Genomic DNA, 20,321 nt, shown 5'->3' with positions numbered 1-20,321 from the left:
GCAAATGTGAACTCAGCCATTCAGACTGTTTACTATTATATTTTGCGTTTTTAAGTAATAGTTTTTTTTTTTTTTTTTTTACAGATTTTTTTTTACTGATGCCTCTTCTTGTCCCTATTTGATGCTACAAATTTCCCCACTGTGGGACTAATACATTTTTATAATATAATATATAATTATATAACACATAATTATTATAAATTGTCTGTATTTGTTTTCAATATACGTATATTAGGGCTGTGTATTGGCAATAATATGGCAATACGATATGTATCATGATACTGGGGTAATGATTCAATGTATTGTGATATATTGTGATAGTGTAAGCAAATATATTACGATTTTAATTTTTTATTTTAGGAAAACTCTCGTAGTATAAAGAACAAACCAGAAATACACCAATTAAGAATAGGTAAAAATAACACATTTAATAATGCATGATTTAGCGTAACTTTGGAGCGTTATTTAGCCTCCTAATCGAGAAGCCAGTTTGACATGGCTGACACCGATGGATTCCTTCTAATTTCATATGATGCAAGTACCTTCACTGTAGCTCTAAAACTAAACACGCTACAGCCTCTGAAAGATCGAATAGCGGCCGGATCTTTAAGAGGTTAATTAAAAATCAATACAGTGTTTTGGAAAATGTATAAAGTATCGCACAATAATAATATTGCAATATCGTGTATCAATATTTTCTTTCATCCCTAATAAATATATGTATATAGACTTGGACACAATTTGATATCATTTTTGTATATATTTTAATGAACGTAAACTTCATAAATTTAATCATACAAAAGTCACATCAAACAAAATATGGATATATTGGCATATTAATACAAAAGTACATAGTATTATAGTATGTATTCTGATATTAAGAAGAAAAAAAAAACCTTTCAAGCATCTTCTAGCAGCCTTTCCAGAACCTCAAACCCTTTTCCTATCGTCGCCATGTTTGGGTCTGTAACATCTGGCTCTTATGGCCTCTCTGCTTGTGTTAACTGTGATGTTATGACAGCAGAGTTACTGAGGAGATCACACTAAGAAGAGATGGAGCCCCTCGCTGCGGGGGCTCCGAGGGTCAGCGGCCCCGTATAAGCAAAAGACACAAACCCCTGAGGTTTATCAGCAGTGTGCAGCTGTTCCTCTTCTGTTGTTATCCATCCTCATGTTGTTTTTCTGCTTGCTCTCACAGGAAGTTTGCTGAAGACTGAACGTTCTTAGAGGGAGAACCTGAAAGGGGGTTTCAACCCCTGACACCCCACCAACCACCTCATCTTCAAGACCCCACCTCCAAAACCCCGCCCCCTGCTGAGGTCACTTCCTTAGAGAAGTGGGAGAGGCTAAAGATTGGTGGATTGTGACATAACCTGTCTGTAAGTTCAATTATGAATCCTGTTTGTTCTCTTTTTGCACCATACATATCACCAGCTATTTTGAGCTTTGACCTTTTTTTTTGTTTGTTTGCATTTTTGACTTCATTGTGGTGTTGAGGAAAACACCACACTTCTCAATCAGAGATCAATACAGTATCTCAGAATGCTATCAGTGTTCGTCCGACAAAGACGATCGATGCAACTCCAGGAATGTCCCATAGATTTCCCAAGAAAAAAAACACACAATACTGTTGGTCATTGAGATGGATGTAGGAAATAATGGCACATTTGTGTGCTATAAATTCAAGTTCACATCCTGTGAGGCTCAGATTGGCCACAATAATGGAGAGAGAGAGCTGTTTGTTAATGGCCTCTCCTTATTACACCCATACCTGATTGCATAAGCCAGTGCAGCTCCTGATTTTCAAGTGTTTTTCCGAAGTGGCACAAAGACTCTTGAGCACTTTCAATCACAGCTCTGCCTCACACACCCAGGTAGACAAATAGACACATAGTCATACTTTATATCACACATTGTTATTTTCCAGGGCTATAGCTTTGTGTCCATGAGCTCTTATTTTGCAGCGATTTGACAGTGCTCACGTTGGGCTATCTCTTTATTCAATACCCCCTTTTCAAAGCGCCGCTATTGTGCTGTGATCCCTCTTTTGGCTGGCCGTGCATATGTGTGACACGCGAGCCATTGTAGAGTATTGTTCGTCAGTCAAAGTGAATGGAAGCCCACCACTTTTGCGTCGCTCTCTGCTGACAGCAGGGAAACAATACATGATGGTTTGGTTAGAAGGTCGGGTATATAGGAATGAGGTGTTGAACTGGATCGCTGGCATCGCGGTGGCATGAGGGCCCCGATGTGGACAGCCATTTTCTGCCTGTCATTATTGATGACACAAAGACGTATCAAAGGGGGTGAAATGGGACAGAACGGCAGTCAATGCGGGTGCACAGGCGTGAAACATGATCAGACCGCCGAGTTGAATAGAGGTATTATCGTGCCAAAAATGTGTGAGAGAGAGAGAAAAAGAGAGAGAGAGAGAGAGAGGGAGGGTGAGAGATGGAGGCAGAAGAGTGGCATTGCTTTCATATCTTGTCACCCACTCACTTGACAATGCAGGCACTGTGTCCCTCCCATCATAAGTGAAGCATAGTTTTGCTGCATATTTTGGATGTATGAACATTTGTTCATGGCCCACATGCCTTACATGAAAAAAAACCAACAGAAAAGATCTTTGTATACCAAACAAAAACATCGGGCAGTCCTCGGTAAACCCTCAGATCTGCATGATTTGATTGGCCATTTGCGGGTTAATTTCTTGCTAATTTTATATAATTTTTCGGTTTTTTTCAACGACTTTTCTTTTAACTCTGTTCTACACCTCCTCACCTGTTGGCAGGAAAGTAGTTTTGGCACCTGTGTTTTCAGCTACCAATTAAGAAAACTCCTCAAAATCAATGCCGCGTTGAGAATGCAGCTGTCTCAGTTTGTTTTTGTCATTTTTTTTTTTTTAGATTAATAATATATGTATTTCTGCTTTTGCATAAAAAGTAGAGGTGTAACGATGCATCGATCTGGATTGATGTATTGATTCAATGATCAACAATCTAATATCATTGATGCAAAGTACGTCTGTTTCACCATTTCCGTCCAAGCGCACCTCATTCCTAAACATCCAAACAGTGCTAGCGGCGTAAGCGAGCATCATTTGCGAGCAGCGTTAGCAAGTGTTGCTTGCGGCGTAACGTTAGCAAGTGTCCGGTCGGCCGAGAGAGAGAGAGAGAAAGAGCGTGTGAAAAGCAGTAACGTTATAGCTATGAACGTAGCTGTGCAGTGTGTGTTAGTTACAGTTTATTTGTCGGTGAATAAAAGCTACAGCTCCTCAAGAACCAAGCCAAGTTCCCGTGTTTTGCTTGTTACCTTCTGGTTAAATGAAGGGGGTTAGCCTTTAAGGTGGACCAGCTATTCTCATTTTATTGACAAGCCACTCACCAGCATTGACCAGACCAGACCAAAACCAGACCTCCGACAACAGGAGGTCTATTTTTATTATTTTTTATTAAAAAGAATAGTTTGGTTTTCATTTAAATGTCTAGAAGAGCTCAGCAGTGGAATTGTCAAATCATATTTTAGTTGCTTTTTGTGAGTTGATATAAATGTAACTGATTGTGTTAAATGGTTATATGATATTGTCTTGTATCGATCGCAGGCCCCTCAATTGAATCAAATCGAAATTGTGGCAGACTTTGTGATATCGGCAAATGTCGTATCATTGTCCACAGAATCAATATAATATCATATTGTGAACTGGTGATTTATAGCGCTAATATAAAGCTCAGACAGGAGAGATTGGCAGAGAGAGGAGACATGTGACAACGGTTCAGATTTAAATCCAGGGTGTTGCAGACCTTTATGTGGTTTGCACCTGAGCCATGACTCACCAGGACACCTCCTGTGTATATTTCTTGTCTTTGCCCTCTGATAAACTTCAGTTGACCTCTCTCACTGTTCACCCCCCCGCCCCGAGGGCTGCGGTCTCTGTCAGTCCCCTTATTTTCTCCTTCGCTTTTCTTCCTCTTCTTCCTCTCCCTGAGTCGTGCTCTTGCTCAATGTTAAATGAGGGCACGGCCACACTTGGATGTGCTGTGACAAATTGGCACAGAGGAGGCAGATGGCGATGGGGAGGAGACTGGTTGTCATGCCATTTGCTGCAGCGACATGAATTGATCTCCATGCCGTGGAGCAACCACACATGCTCCACTTGTGTAATCCTGACTTTGGTTACCCCGTATGCACACACACACACACACACACACACACACACACACACACCCTTGCGAACTCTGACACACACGCCACCCTCCACCAGCCTTCCGTCCCCATTAGTATCAATGATGTGTGCAGCGGAGGCGCTTGCTAACTGTCAGAGGCTCTCCGCTCGGCTCCGCTTGGAGAGGTGAAAGGATGCTGAGGGATTTTGACAGAGAGACAGAGCTCAGACTAATGGTAGGCTGGTGGGACTCTGGGAGCCTACTATACAGACACACACCATCACTGATGTACTGTACATGTCAGCAGGCTGTGCATGTAAGCAGGCTGTTCTATTTACAGAGCTGCTGTCTTAACAATGTTTACCCATGAGACTTTGCTACAGCTTGACTAAAATCCCCATGGGTGTTTTTCATTGCAACATGACTTCTGGTAAGATCATAGTTTGTCTGACAGAACTGGCATTGCTCATTAGGCTGTGTCCCAGCGATGTGAAAATGTTCCTAAATTGGATTTCCGTTACAGCTACATTGGGCAGGGATTTTTTAAAAATACACCCATTTTCGCTGAAATCATGTGTGGTTGTAACAGGAAACAGTATCTCAGCTCACAGGAGGTGACCAACTTTCTAAAAGGGCAACAAACAGACAGAGCTTTACTTGCTAATGTTGGATCTCTTGACCCCATACCAGAAAGATTCACAGGTCAGGTTGATAGCTAAATACAGTGTAAGCTTGCTGAAAGTTTCCCTAATGCAGGAACATAAAACAGTTTATAAGCTTAGCTCAACAGCAGCCCCAAGTCAGATATGGTGATATTTGACCTCACTGGATGTCATGGTAATAGGATTTTTCAGTTTCCTCACAGTGTAATTTGAAAAGAGTATAAAGTATGAAACAAAACCTGCATTTCATTATGCAACCCTGTGTTGTAAAATGATAAACAAACTGAGCCTACAACTTTAAATGAATAGAAATGGTCAGTATTGATTTTAAATATGATGGATGTGCAAATTGGAAACACCCTCATGCCCCCTTCACCATCTCCTCGGAAAATCTGGCCAAATTGCAGTTCAGTGAAGAAACTGCTTCATTTCTTAATTCTAACAGTAACACTGCCGAAACTTAAAAGTTTTTGTAACATATTTGAATCTTTCTGACTTGTATGACTAGTATAAAAACTAGGGTTGTACCGAATGTCTTTTTTTTTTTGCATTGAAAGATTTTATTGAGGCTTTTGAATGAAGATTTGAATGTCTTTTGTCATATTTTATGATGTAAGCTCCCTAAAATGGAACAAAAATATGATTTTATGTTACTGTGTTTAGAAATGTAATTCATGGTGCTGTTAGATTGCTGCCAGATCGCCCTGTTAATAGAGGTGGGTGCAAACCGTTTTTCTGACCGCAGTGAAAATGTTGTTTTTGAAAGGCTAAACGCCAACAAATATGGATTGAAGCAGAATATTTCGTTGTATAAAAACGTGTGGTGAATTTTGGAAATAATTTTGACTTTTGGAATGAACTGGAACGACTGAGATAATTACAGAGACGTAGACGCGTCACAGCGCTCACTGTGTTTGTTTGAGAGAGAGAGAGAAGGTCGACTGTATGCAATGTTTCAGTAAGTAAATTCAGTGGAAACCGCTTATAGTGATCACGTCCGTCCGGGTCAAATTGATCACTATAAGCGGATGACTATTATCACCAAATTGTTGTTGCTGTGCATCATTTATCATGCAGATTACCATCTAATTGATATTTGTATATTTATTACATGAATACAAAGTAAAGAAACAGACCGCTTCACTATTTGCTGGCTCGTTGCCAATTTTTCTGCCTTGGCCCTCACCGAGGGTGAAGCATTGCCGTTTTTGGCCAGCTCCGCAGCGCGAGCGTGCACGCTCACTCGGTAACGGCATGGAGGGAGACGGGTGCCGGTCTGCATGTTTGCTGCAGAGCCGGTTGCGGATCGGTAGAGTTTCACTTTGGGGGCATTAGGTGACGAGGCATTATCAATCCACGTGATTACTATAAGCGGTTTCCACTGTAATTCGAATGTCAACGTTATGAATGAAGCCTCGAAGCTTCAAACTATTAGGTACAGCCCTAATAAAAATCCTCCTGTTGTTTTCCAAAGTGGAAGAAGATCTGACATATAAGCTGTTCACCCATCTCTCTCTGCTTCCAGCTGACCCCTAACTACTTGGCATTGGTAATTGGTAGACATGAACTGTATTTTGCCATCTGAACCGTGATTAATGCCATATTCTCAGTAACTCTTATAAAAGCGGTCTAAGCCAAGCCAAGCCAAGCAAGGTTTGGCCGAGACGGCAATATGTCTTAATGTCTGTTGGCTGCCACGGTAGCACCACAGATGCTGGTGTATTAAAAATCAACATGCAACTATTAAGGTTTCAAGTTGCCACATGTTATTTTTGTTACTTAACAAACAACACTGGTAAGTGAACGTCACCATCTCTTTTATAGAGTAAAAACAGAGAAAGCCAATTTGGCTAATCAAATTATGGCTTTAAACGGAGTTAACCATAAAATACAGGTTTTTAAATGAAGGGGGTTTGTTAATGGATCAGATTCTCTTTTCATTACAAAGCTGCATTCTCTCTGTGGGCGGGAGGATGGGATAGTTGCTGGCTTCAGCTCTCCTCACCTGGAACGTGACTGGATAACTTTCCCACGGTTGCTTAATATTCAGTGAACCTGCGAGCCCTAAGCAGGGGATATCGATCGGCAGATGTGATTTATTCCCTGCCTTCCTGACAGGCATCTGCGGAGTCATCTGTGTGGGAGTTGTGATGCTCCCTTAGCACCTCGGGCCGCCAGAGAAAACATAAAAGATACACGGAGAAAACACAAGAGCTGATTTCTCAAACGGTCGACGCCCTTTCATTGTTTTCCTCTCGAGCAGTGAAAGAATAATTTTGTTATTGATCGTCATTTTGCTGGTATTAAACAGTGATCTGATGAGCTTTATAACTACAGAGAACCATATCGACTTTCCCTCTTAAACATGCCTGTCAGACTTGTATTTGGACCTCAAAGAAACTTTCTGCTGACTTTCATGTTTATCGACTGCTAATTATCCTCACGTGGGAAAGCCGGAGTGATGCAACTTCTCGGGGGTTGTTAAACTCGCCAGCTTAACAAAATGAAAAAAATGTACAACCCTCCCACAGCATGCAATGTTTTATGAGATGTCCGCACGCTATTAGACACTCGGAGCTGCTGGACAGGAGCCAGTTTGTTACAAGAACACACACAAATGTATTTTCGCGTCCGTGCTCGAACACAGACGGCGTGCTGCGAGGAGGAAAACAGCCCTCCGTTTGTGATAACAGCTCTTTCACTGTCAGCACAAACAATCTGCACGCCTCCCTCCCCATAACCAGGACTAGTGTTTACATTTGCCATATTCACAGAAAAACAAAAGCGCTCCCAGAACATGGGGAGCAAAAACAAATCTGCAGCGGAGTTTAAATAAAGCATCTCCCTGTAATGGGAAAGAAATCCCTCTAAAAGCATAACTGCTTCTACAATGTCAGCAAACTGCCCGACTGCACACCACTCAGCCTAAACGTCTGCATCAGGAACAAGATTTAGGTGCTGTGTGCTTTACTTTGACCTCAAGCCTCTCATCCCTAAGCAGTGTCATGCCTGTGCTCAGGTTTGAAACATTGAGTAAATTTGGATAATGAGGGTGGGATCGCTTCAAGTTGAGTTGAAAATCAGGAAACTGACTCACGGCGGTTTATAATAACAATTCAAATGAGCAAAGGGTCAACCGTTTAATACATTTTTGTCTTAAACACATAAAGGTCACAAACTAGCGAATTTTATTTTAGAGTTGGTCTACATGGGCAGAAACGTAATGCTTGGTCTGTCCCGAGTACCATTTTTTTGGGCTCCGGCGCTCCGGTAGTAATCAACGATGATTATTTAAAACTTCGGCACGGTGTGCAGCACGCTCTCAGCGCTCCTCCGGTCACTGTACCACGTGACAGGAGAGATCGCCGCCACCGCTCTGTCCGCCTTAAGGTTTGTGTCCACAGGCTACGTCCTTTCCATGCTTTCCATGAATTGTCTATGTAAGCAGACGTGCAATGCATTCTGGTAGCGTGGCGGCGCAATTTGAGAGACGGACCGTCACCGCGCCTGCTCCTCATTTGCATAAAGTTGAGGTCTACGCTACTTTATGCAAATCACGGGTGTCCAGCGCGACTCGCCGCCTCTGGACACTCCCGAGAAACTTTTAAACTAAGCGTTGTCGATCCAGGATAAAGACAGATTCAGCAACTGCATGTTTTATTTCTTTCAGAAATACATTTCGTTGAACTATTTTTGTGAAATAAGAGAAGAAAGTTTCCAAACGAGCCACTATATTGTTTTCGGTTTGAAAGCTGGGAGCAGCAGCCCATGAGGAAAAGTGTTCTTCCAATCAGGTGCATAGTGCCTTGTGTCTAGTGGTAGCCCATCAAGCGTCCATTGGTGGGAAGCGAGGCGATCCCTCGCAATACGAGTGTAGTCGCACCTCAACGTTTGCGAGGCCTCTCCCCTAAACGGTGCCGTTTTGAGACTCATGTGTCTGCACATTACTCAACGCCTCTCCGTGGACGTGTGCTTTACTTTAACCTCAGTCCTCTCATCCCTAAGCAGTGTCATCCCCAAGCTCCGGTTTGAAACATTTAGTAAATTTGGATAATGAGGTTGGGAATGCTTCAAGTTGAGGTGAAAGTCAGGAAGCCCTCCAAAGCCGACTCACGGCTGTTTATAATTACAATTCAAATGAGCAAAGGGGTCAACCGTTTAATACATTTTTATGTCTTAAACAACACGTAAAGGTCACAAACTAGCGAATCTTATTTTAGAGTCGGTCTCGAATTAGGCTTAATTTATGCTAATGTTCTACGCTATTGAATAATGTTTACTTTGAGGCAGAACCCAAATTAATTCAATTATAATAAAGTTCATACATTTGCCCATTAACGTTCTGTCAGCTTCACCCTTCAGATAACTCCTGCACACATTAAAATTGATCTATTTGGACACCTGGCTGCGATCCAAAGTAGCTGCTTGAGATGGAATAGGATCTGTATTTTTTAAGCTTTTGGCTGTTTGCACTTGTCAGCTCGACACCGTCTCGCTGCACGTGCTTGCCAAAGTGAAATGGTGATTTTCTTTTTTCTGCCAAAAGCAGAGGTGGACACGGATATTCTTTCTGTCACAAATTAGCTTTAGATTATAGTATAAAAGCAGTTGCTGTAGGTCATTTGTAACATCACATTAGCCCTGTTTGCACTGCAAGTCTAAACCTGGTGCCTGAGCACAGTTGCAGGCTACAGGTTTAGTTACTAGTTAATTGTTTTCCAGTTTGTTTACAATTTATCCAGAACCAATTTGAGAGCAACAGAAGGGACTATCTTGCTGAATCATAGACTTAAGGGTGTGACAGAAATGCATTCTTTCCCCAAACAGAGAGAGAAAATTGCGTCGTGGACAGTATCAGATTCCAGCCGGCTCGAATAGATCAGAAAGCCAACACAAATTACGAGCAAAACCTTAAAATGAGTTTGCAAGGCAGCTATAGATGTAGCAATTCCAGCTCAGCTGCAGCCAAAAGACTTAAAGGCGAGAGGCTCAAGCAAGCCTCAAAGCCTCGTGTTTTTTAATGACGGAATGTGCTCCGTCATTGAGAAGACTGATTAAAAACCCTTTGTGTCATGGTCCGGGTGGCAAGAGCATATGGCCAGAGGGCTTAAGCACACAGAGAAGACATCTGCAATTCCAAATCACTGAGACAGAGGCAAGGAAATGAAATCACAAGAGATTAAAGTGAAGCTTCCTCATTCCTCTTCCAGAGAAATGCCTGAATTGTCACCAGTTTGTTATATATTGTGTGATACAGTGGAACGCAGTTGTTAAAGGAAAGGTTCACAATTTTTCAAGCAGAAGCCTCACAGTAGCCTCTTAATTTCTTAAGAGTGAGGATGCATTTTATTAAAACACCCTGCAAGGCAACAAATCAGCAAGGCAGTAACAGGCTTGTGTTATTTCAGTTGTAAATATGCCAGCGCCTGATTCAAGGTACCAGCCATCTTTCATTGTGCCCCAGCGTGGCTGTAAATGGTATACTCTCTGTTTACAGCGTTGTTTTTTCTTAAACTCTTTATTTCCTTTATTCTGCTGACGGAGAATATGGATCTGTTCTGCAGTTCCCTTTAAAAACACATTTGTTTTGGACGGCAGCCAGGCTAGAGATCACAATGTAAGAAATAAATTCAAGGCACCAAAAATGTTCACATAGTTTAACAGTGTATATTGAAGAGAGTGTTCAGGAGTGTTGGGTGTGTGCTATGATGTCAAACACTTTACATAAGCAAAACATTAAAAAAATGAGTTGCAAATGTTCTGCGTCACGCACGGCTCAGCATTCAGGCAGAGTGATTTTCATTGCTCTCTTGCTTTCGCATGAAACATTCATTTATTTTAGGGCACTATTGCCCAAATTAAAATAGAAAAGTTTTTACAGTAAATGCTAACTGTCTGTTTTAAAGTAACCAATCAGAATCAAGTATTCAACAAAACCGTGTAATAATCACGGATTAGCTGTGTGCATTGACAGTACAAAACTTAAAGATCTTTGCATGGTTTTAGACATACTGTTGCGCAATAACTTTTAAGGATCCGAGTGCAGCTCCACATATACATTGATTATACTTTGATTTTTGAAGTGTTACCTCAAAAGGCATCATGACCAGCATTTAAAAGAGGTGAAAGCAGATAAATATGTCTTAAAGGAATACTTCACCCACAAAATGATCTTTTGTATATCAATTACTCCCCCCGTGTTTCCTTGAATTCTTGAATAAAACTTTGCTTTTCTTGCATGCCTCCACGGTGAACGAAGAATCCAAAAACAGCAAATCCTTTATGAATTGAAGTTAATGGAGGCCGCAGCAAAACTATATCAAAAATCAGTTTACAAACTCACGCAACTGGTGCAGTATAATCCAAGTCTCATTTATCCAGTCGTATGATCACTACTTCCCAAACACATGCATCTTCACTAAAACCTTACGATATAAAACACTTCCACCACTACCGTCTCGTGCCTGCACAGGCGCGCTGCGAATCCGGACGAGTAGTGTGCCTAAGCCTTTGAGATAGTTTCGCTGTCGTTAAACCTGGACCCCATTTACTTCAATTCATCAAGGATTTACTTTAAAGTTTTCTGATTCTCCGTTCACTGTGCGAGAAAATCAACGTTTTCTTCAAGAATTCAAGGTGACACGTGGTGAGTAATTGATTCACAAATGGACATTTAAATAAAAAATAAATAAACTTTGTATTGTAGAAAATAGTGTAAATATGTACTTGCAAGCAAATAATGCTAATTTATTCCTTTGGTGTAACCTGCAAATCATCATTGTCCCTCTGGATACAGTACTGATTTTCTAGCTTTTGCTTAAATTAGCATGTGCAGATTTCTCAGAAACTTTACCGTTGTAGGACTCTGGTAAATACACGGGAGACTTCCCCCTAACTCCAAACAATCTTTCCGACTACCTGTCTCTGTTTACCTCTCTATTTATTATTCTGACTCTCCGATCTATGTGGACTTGCCTGAAAGCTTGTATCTCCCTCTCAAAGCTTGGCTTCTGAGTTTTTGTGTGATTTGTATCTTGCTAGATTTTACAGCTCTCTGAACAATCTCATCGCTGCCTATTTTTGAGGCAAGTGATGGTGTCAATTATTGAAAGAGAATAATTTTTTTTTCTAACTCTCATCAGTACCCAGCACATAACAGAAACACAACATGGTGCCCGCTCCACAGAGGCTCGTACATAATGAAAAATATGCAGCGATTGAGCATCAAGGTCATGTTGGCGGAGCGTTTCTCCAGAGGGCTGAAAAGTCATCTGCGGAGTGAGCAAATAAGGCCAGGTGGCTGATGAACTCCAGGAATAGTTTGACAAACCCTATCATCAGTGACAAATTAAAGTGTCAGCGGCCGCCCTACGTGGCATCATATTTCCTGTGTTGTGTCATGATAAGCCCCGACGCCGATGTGAGCCAGCAGCACATGGCTGTCTGCAGAAGAGTCTGAGGAGGCTATGAGGACAGAGGTACAGTAACAGGAGACCCAGATGCTCATCTCTGAGTATTGATTGGGCCAGACGTCCAGACGACTGTTACAGCTACTGACGCAGGCAATCAGGGCTGGAGGCTACCTCCTCCTTCATCCCCCTCTGCATATAAAAGGAACCGTTTTGAAAATTTGACATGACATACTGTCACACAGCGCCCGTGGATAAAGGAATGTTTCCTGGCTACATACATCCTTTTGCCATCGCACATTTAAAGATCTCCTGCCTCCATTGTGTCAATCAGGGAGACAGGAAGCTTAAAAACATGTTTTCACACAGTGCTTATGTCGCACAGTATGTGTCCTTGTGTTTTTTTTTTCCTGTAGAGGCTTTATGTCACTAACCTCATGGCAGCCACAGTTCAGAGCAGAACGGCACAAAAATAATAGCAAACTGCATGAGAACTTGGCTGAGAGGCTGAAAGGATTGTTGTGGTGGGTGTCAGTTCAGTTAAGGTTGCTAGGTTGCAAGATTTATGTTTTCTGTGACATAGGAAAGTGGTTTGTTGTAGGTCATAGTCTTGATGAGTCAGGCACAAGAATTCTGATATGGAACAATATACAGTATAAGGACTCATGATAGGGTTGGGCCATATGTAAAAGTTTTCCAACTGGTCACCGTCAGCCCAACAACTGGTGATTGCAGATATATTTGAACAGTGGATGAGCGGCTCTTCTGAAGCAGACCATTAGATTAGTAAAATAAAATGACAAACAATCAGCCAAAAAAACAACCAGCAATGTACTCAGTCAATCGCTGTTAGCTGATATATTTGTCCAATCGCCCAACCCTAACTCATGATTTGTCCAACTAACATCACTTGTCCTGTTTTAGAAATAAAACAAAAAGGAAGGATTTCTATTTTACTTTTTTTTTAGGACTGTCTATCGATTAAAATATTTGATCGTGATTAATCGCATGATTGTCAATAGTTAATTGCGATCAATCGCAAATTAATCATACCTTGTTTTAATCTGTTCAAAATGTACCTTAAAGGGAGATTTGTCAAGTACTCAATACTCGTATCAACATTGGAGTGGGCAAATATGCTTGCTTTCTGCAAAAGTATGTATATATTTATTATTGGAAAACTATTAACAACACAAAACAATGACAAATATTGTCCAGAAACCCTCACAGGTACTGCATTTACCATAAAAAATATGCTGAAATCATAACATGGCAAACTGCAGCCCAACAGGCAACAACAGCTGTCAGTGTGTCAGTGTGCTGACTTGACTATGACTTGCCCCAAACTGCATGTGATTATCATAAAGTGGGCATGTCTGTAAAGGGGAGACTCATGGGTACCCATAGAACCCATTTTCATTCACATATCTGGAGGTCAGAGGTCAAAGGACCCCTTTGAAAATGGCCATGACAGTTTTTCCTCACCACAATTTAGTTTAGCAAGTTTGGAGTGTTATTTAACCTCCTTCACGGGCTACATGAGCTTGTATGACATGATTGGTACCAATGGGTTCATTACGTTTCTCAATTTCATATGATACCAGTATCTTCACTCTAGCTTTAAAACTGAGCCCGGTACAACCTCCGGAAGATCGATTGTGTTAAAGACATGAGTGGCGTTAAAACAAATTTGCGTTAATGCATTCGTATCACGTTAACTTTAACTGCCCTAATTCTTTTGTTTAAAACACAGCCACAAGAAACACAATGCAGTCACAAGAACATGAGTCCGTTGAGTGTTGATGAGGGCAGAGAAGGCAGAGGGTTGGAAGCTCTTAATGTTGGGTGCTTTTTTACAGATGAGAGGGATCAGTATCTGTGGTCGGATTGGAGTAGAGTGAGGCATGATTTCAAGGGGTGGCTGGGGTCATGTGCTACCGGTGAGTGCTTTGCGTGTGATGGCAGTTTCTATGAGGCCTGGGAGGCATGGGAGGTTGGGAGTTTTAGAGGCATTGTGTCTGAGGGGTTTGTTCCTCTTGGTGACAGTGTGCATGTGGAACAGTAGAGGAGGAGGATGAGCTCCATGATGCTCCTGTACAGGAGGAGCAGGAGGTGGGGAGTGACTGAGATGGCCCTGAGTTTCCGGATGACAGAGATTCTCTGTTGGCAGCGTTTTTGCCATTGTGTTCATTTATCACCTCCTGAAAGTGCCATTTTTTACTTTTGCTTCTGTCTTCTCATCAGCATGTATACATACAGTATGTATAGCATGTACAATGCTTATCTTATGGCAAACAGCAGCAAGTGCTGAATTTTACAAAAGGAAGCAGGGATGCAGCAAAGAGTCACCAAAGCAGTCTCTCTAACATGGTGGAGCATTTACATTAGGATGTAGGAACGTGGAGTTTTTGATTTTCTCTTTTGGTGTCATACTGCACCAGAAACACATAATGGTAGTGTGTACAACTAGTTGCCTAAATCTGCTGAAAGTAAAGTTGTTTTTTTAATGTCAACATCTTTTCTGTTCTTACTTCTTATCTTTTACTTTTCTTAATTAAATAGCATGCAAGTGTTGCTGGAGCTTTGACATTTTCAGACTGTTTCCTTTCTCCATGCACCCTGGGAGTAGATGAAGTTGTGCCGGAAATCCCGACTCTGCTTTTACTTAAATAATAGGACAACAATAACAACTAGAGTCTAGGGCTGCATCTAACGATTATTTTCATTGCCGATTAATCTGTCAATTATTTTCTCAATTAATCGATTAGTTGTTTGGTCTATAAAATGTCAGAAAATTGTGAAAAATATCGATCGGTGTTTCCCAAAGCCCAAGATGACGTCCTTGAATGTCTTGTTTTGTCCACAACTCAAAGATCCATCCATCCATCCATCTGCAACCGCTTATCCCGTTAGGGGTCGCGGGGGGGCTGGATTTTGTTTACTGGGCTTTTCCAAACATTTAAATTGAATTATTCTTTTTAATCAAAAATATAGAGATTAAGTGGGAATGTCAAAATAAAGTTGTATCTTAAAGATGACGTTATGTATCGATATTTTCACTTTGCATTGTTGATATTGGATCGTTGATCATTGTATTAATGCATCAATCCAGGTCCATGTATTGTTATACCCCTCGAAAGCACTGATATAAATGACTCAGGAGTACTAGATGCCATTGGGACTGCCAAGACATGCAATCAATACAACCAGCTGTTTTGGTGACAGCTGAAGACCTTTGACTATGGCTGCCACAGGACACGATACGCCATCTAAAATGCCTTTATGTATACAAGCATCCCAATCGAAGCACACACTCGCCCCTCGCTCTTATACACAGACACATTCAGCCTCTTGTCAAGGCAGCCACAAGAGTAATGGCCCCAGGTCTCCTCCTCAACACAGACTAATGAGAACCTCAAATCCGACAAGCAGAGTGCATTTATCACATACTCACACTTAATGACACCACCACCCAGGTTCAACAGCACGCTCACGCCAGTATCCAGCACCATTATAGATGAACCCGTTTGCCCCGTTGCTTTCCTATTATTATTGCTGCTTGGTCAAACCCAGTGGAAGGATGAAGAACGAGGAGGAGGAGGCGGAGGGGGTAATACATCTGTTGGCAAAAGAGAGCTTTTGTTTTTTTCCTCTCACTTCTTCCTGTCCATCTTTTCACCCCCATCTCTCCCAGTGTGAATTGGTCTATTCTCAACTTCTTTTATTCTGTTTGTGTCAGCTTCACTCGTGTCTCTAAAAAACCTAAAATGCAGATGAGTGGAACGCTTGGGCTCAGGGATGGTGAGCGAGCCGACAGATAGATGAATACTACATGCACTGCTTTGATCTACCACTACGAAGTGTTGTTTTTTTATTTATGGGGTGACACAACGCTTTGCAGAAGGACTCCTGACTCAAGAAACTTTAAAGACGTGTCTGTCAGGGAAACATGGACTTTCTAACGAGTAGACATCTGGCAGTGGATATTAAGCAGCATATCGCTTATATTCAATAAGTCAGAGTAAAAGGTGAGCATTTAAGGCAAGATCATACCTCCTTCTTATAATCCTAAATCACAAACCCAAGATAATTCAGTAGTTACTCATGTCAAGGTTGGCGTAATGACATCCTAACTACAATGCCTGTATGATCCTCAGTGTCCATTGCAGTGATCTTTATGTTGGAAGGAGGGAAGGATGGTTTGAGCCTTAATTAGATGGATTTCTAAGGAGGCCCCGTCGCCTCTAATGACTGTTGGGGATTGAGACAGAGATAAGAGCTTATCCTCCTTAAGTGCTGGTTAGGCTACATTATTTAAACTGAGATCCAGGGCCGTGCTTTAACACACAACACATAAGACACATGCAGGCACACAAGGAGAGCACAGTCTAAGGCTACTTCCACACAAAAACGGAGACCTTTGAAAATGATGACGCATACACCCACGTTCGCTTCTTGATTGGGTCCTATCAGTCATGACACGTTTCATTTTAAAACGGCGTTTTAAAACGAAAAGGTATTAGTGTGGATGATGCCTAACATGGCAAGACTTGAGTGCTGCTGAGCTGGTAAAGGCCCCACATTGTCAGAAGAACGATGGACAACAGTGATTGATGCCTCTGATGCCTCGGAAAGTGAATTGGATTAGATCTGTCAGATTGGCGACTGGGTCTTATGATTCGTCATTTCATTTGTCAATTTAGAACACAGGCTGCTTTCTCCAACTCTGACCCCAAGAGCCTGAAGCAATGGGTACAAGCAAAAGAAAGAAAAAGCAGTTTTTACACACAGTATGTGTGTATGCTGCTTTGTTGATTTTTTTATTTAACCTTCTGAGAATACCTAGGCTGCAAAGGGACGTTATATATTAGGGTGACTGTGGCTCAGAGGGTAGAGCAGGTTGTTCACCAATCGGTGGTTCGATCCCCGGCTGCTCCGGGTCACATGTCGATGTGTCCTTGAGCAAGACACTTAACCTCGGCATAGCCATCGGTGTGTGAATGAGTATTTAGATTAGATCCTGATGGGCAAAGTTGGCACCTTAGCAGCCTCTGCCATCGGTGTATGAATGTGTGTGTGTGTGAATGTGTGTGAATGGGTGAATGCTGACATGTAGTGTAAAGCGCTTTGAGTGGTCGGAAGACTAGAAAAGCGCTATATAAGTCCAAGTCCATTTACCATATATTACCTCAATAAGTGTTGCAGCTTTTCTGGCATTAAAAAATCAATTTAAAAATCGTTAAAAAAAATTGAGATACATAGATGAATCGATTTATTTTTTTTCGTCCCGCCCCTAATATCGTGCAACCATTAATGAAAGTTACATGGTATAATAACAAGCATCGAGCAGTGAGAAAGTCCACTAAGGGTGGGCGTGAATGGTGGTGGATGGGTCAAAAAAACACAGGACTTAGAAAATATGTTTCCCTCGAAACATAATTTCTAGGAGACAGGGCTGTTTTGGGACAGATACTACTAAGATTTATAGCTTAGATGGATCTTGATAATTTCATAATCCTCTGTCTCTACTAAAAGAGGTCATTATTTGCAGCACATTATTTTGCATTTTTTGGTAATTATTTGATTCCTTTAAATAGTGCATTGACATGCTTTCTATTAGCAAATACTGGATGTGCAACGTGACTTTTAGTAACGTACACTCCAGATGATGGATAAACAGAACGGATGTCATGTTTGTTGCCAGCATAGTTGTCCATGAAGTACTTAATCACCCCAATGGAAAATTGCAGGCAATCATGATTCAATCATGAGGGTGGAGCTCTCAGAGCGGTCAGTTTTTATACTTTTGTCCGTCATGTTTGTCTCATTTGACAACGTTGATCATTAAAGTAATTCAGCAGTAATTTGGAGCTGCCTGTGACGCTCAGTGGCGATGAAGCAGGACCTGCCAGCTTGAATCTGAGTGGTGGAATTGATTGTCTGGCTGATTCCAGACCAGTGAGCTGTGAGACGCTGTCATCCATCCCACCCCTCCTCCTCCTCCTCCTCCTCTTCCTCCTTCTCCTCATTTAGATTTACTGTCACTGTTCATGTCCCATTTCTCTGTTTCATGCCCCGGCTCCTACTATCTTCCTCCCATGTTCCATGACACAGTGTAGCCTTTGACGAGGTGAGAGGAGCCACACTGCTCCTTGGTGTATGATTGCCCATGGCCATTGACTTTTTCTTGGGAGAGACGGAGTTGTCGGAGCTATAAAACGCGATAAACCGAGCTTGAAAGCTTCTGGGTCTTTTCACTGTGTGTTTAGATGATATCATCAATGTGCGACAGCGGTAATAAAAGTGAGGTCAGCTGCCACCGTGGGCTACAGCCCTGAAAGGTAGCACTGTCCCGTTCAGACTGCTGTCTCTTTCCATCTCTCCTCCTCCTCCTTAAGGCTTCTGGTGTGTGATGAAGCCGACGCTCGAATGTCGGGTTGGAGCGTAAAAAAAAAAGGCTCTAATAATTGGATGCATGCTCTACGTACAAAGACTGTTTGTCCCAAAGACAATGATAAAGTGTTTAATCTTCCCAGGAACAGCGAAGCACACAGGCATGATGGCGCCATTATCTCTGTGAGGCACTCTCGCAGAGAAGCCTCACTCTTACCCTTGATTTATATTTCCCTTCATCAGCTTCGACCACTCAGATTGCTAAAATCATTCATTTATAAAAGCAGGGCTCGCTGCTTTTGCTCTTGTTCAGCTGAAATTCACCAAATGTACTTTTGTCCCACATTCCCGTGGTAGCTTCCCCCCCCATCCCTGCTCCTCCTTATAATCTTGTTGGGGTAATGTGACAGCGATGGATCTTCTGGGTGACGGCTGTGTGATTGCCTCTGCTAACAAGGGATAAAGGCAGTGGAAGAATCTTCACAGCTATTTATCTTCCTTTGATCAATTCTCAACTACTCTGCCTTCATGTCTTTTATAGTTTGAGTAGTAAGCTCTTTTTTGGCACACGGCGACCTCTTCTTTTGTCAAGACTAACAGAAATAAGCAAGAGGCCTCCTCGTTGCATCATGGTGAAATGAAAGATGTTCACAGAGCGAAGGAAGCATTGATCGGTGAGGGAAACTAGGTATATGTTATCTTACCCCTTCAGCGTTCGTAGAGTTCCCTCATTTGAAAGAGTCGGACTTTAGAGATATGCCACTCATATTTCAGTTTTCGTGGAGAGGGAATAAAAGTTCCGGTAGATTGATAATTCATGCAGGATGTCTTTCAAAATAGGAAGCGCAAAGAGTTTGAAATGCAAACGGTGCAGCAAGCTAATTGGTACCACAGGGGAGATAGAGATCAAAGAGCCTCTGTGTTAATAGGGAAGTCTCGCTCTCTTTTTGTCCGCTGCCGTGTGAACGGACACAAAAGCCACCTTGAAGTCCTCAAAGTGGAGGTCCTCAGCTGGAGCATCCTCAGCAATGGCAAAAAAAAAAAAGCTACACGTGTTTCCGCTCAGTTTAACACCTTTGCATTTATAGGTTCTGATTGAGTCAAACAAGGTGAATTTAAAGGAAGAGGTGCTTGTCCGGGTCCTTTACATTTCTTTACATCTGTTGTCAGGGCGCTATGGCTCTGACCTCCATAAGGCTTTTTGAGCACTTTAACACTAGTATGTAAATCTGATTGGCCAGTGTAGTTTGTGCCAGATGGGTATTTCTTTTGCTGTTGTTTTTTGTGGTCAAGCTCCTTACATTGGCAGTCCTCACTGCCCTGCTTACCTTATTTAATGAGGGACCTCATTTGTCTTTTCCACCAGTGCAACAGTCTGTTTAAAAGCCCCCTTGCACTCCATTAGGGCTGACCCAAATACTTCGTTATTGCAATGGTAATCAACCTCCAAATCAATATCTGAATGCTTCGTTTATATACACTGCTCAAAAGAATTAAGGGAGCACTTAAATCACATCTTGATGAACGAATTATTCAAGTTGAAAATCTTTACCGATGTACATTGTATAATTTCTTGAGAACAAAATGACGTAACAATGGTCAATGGAAACCAAAATCATCAACCCATTGATGGCTGGATTCAAAATCGCGCCGAAAATCGAAGTAAAAAATTTAAATCACAGGCTGATCTAACT

General features: G+C 41.8%; 1 protein-coding gene across 5 annotated transcripts in view; it reads left to right on the top strand.

Moving 5' to 3' along the window:
* Positions 1-20,321, top strand: part of sema6e (sema domain, transmembrane domain (TM), and cytoplasmic domain, (semaphorin) 6E) — a 188,199-nt gene that overhangs the window by 76,682 nt on the left and 91,196 nt on the right. For all 5 annotated transcript variants that reach the window (XM_037784068.1, XM_037784072.1, XM_037784071.1 and 2 more), the window contains one exon: positions 1,199-1,379. The gene's annotated coding sequence lies outside the window, so the exon portion shown is untranslated. The remainder of the gene's footprint in view (positions 1-1,198; positions 1,380-20,321) is intronic.

This window comes from Sebastes umbrosus, chromosome 11, assembly GCF_015220745.1.
Source record: "Sebastes umbrosus isolate fSebUmb1 chromosome 11, fSebUmb1.pri, whole genome shotgun sequence".
NCBI classification, from domain to species: domain Eukaryota; kingdom Metazoa; phylum Chordata; class Actinopteri; order Perciformes; family Sebastidae; genus Sebastes; species Sebastes umbrosus.
This window is presented reverse-complemented; position numbering and strand designations above follow the sequence as displayed.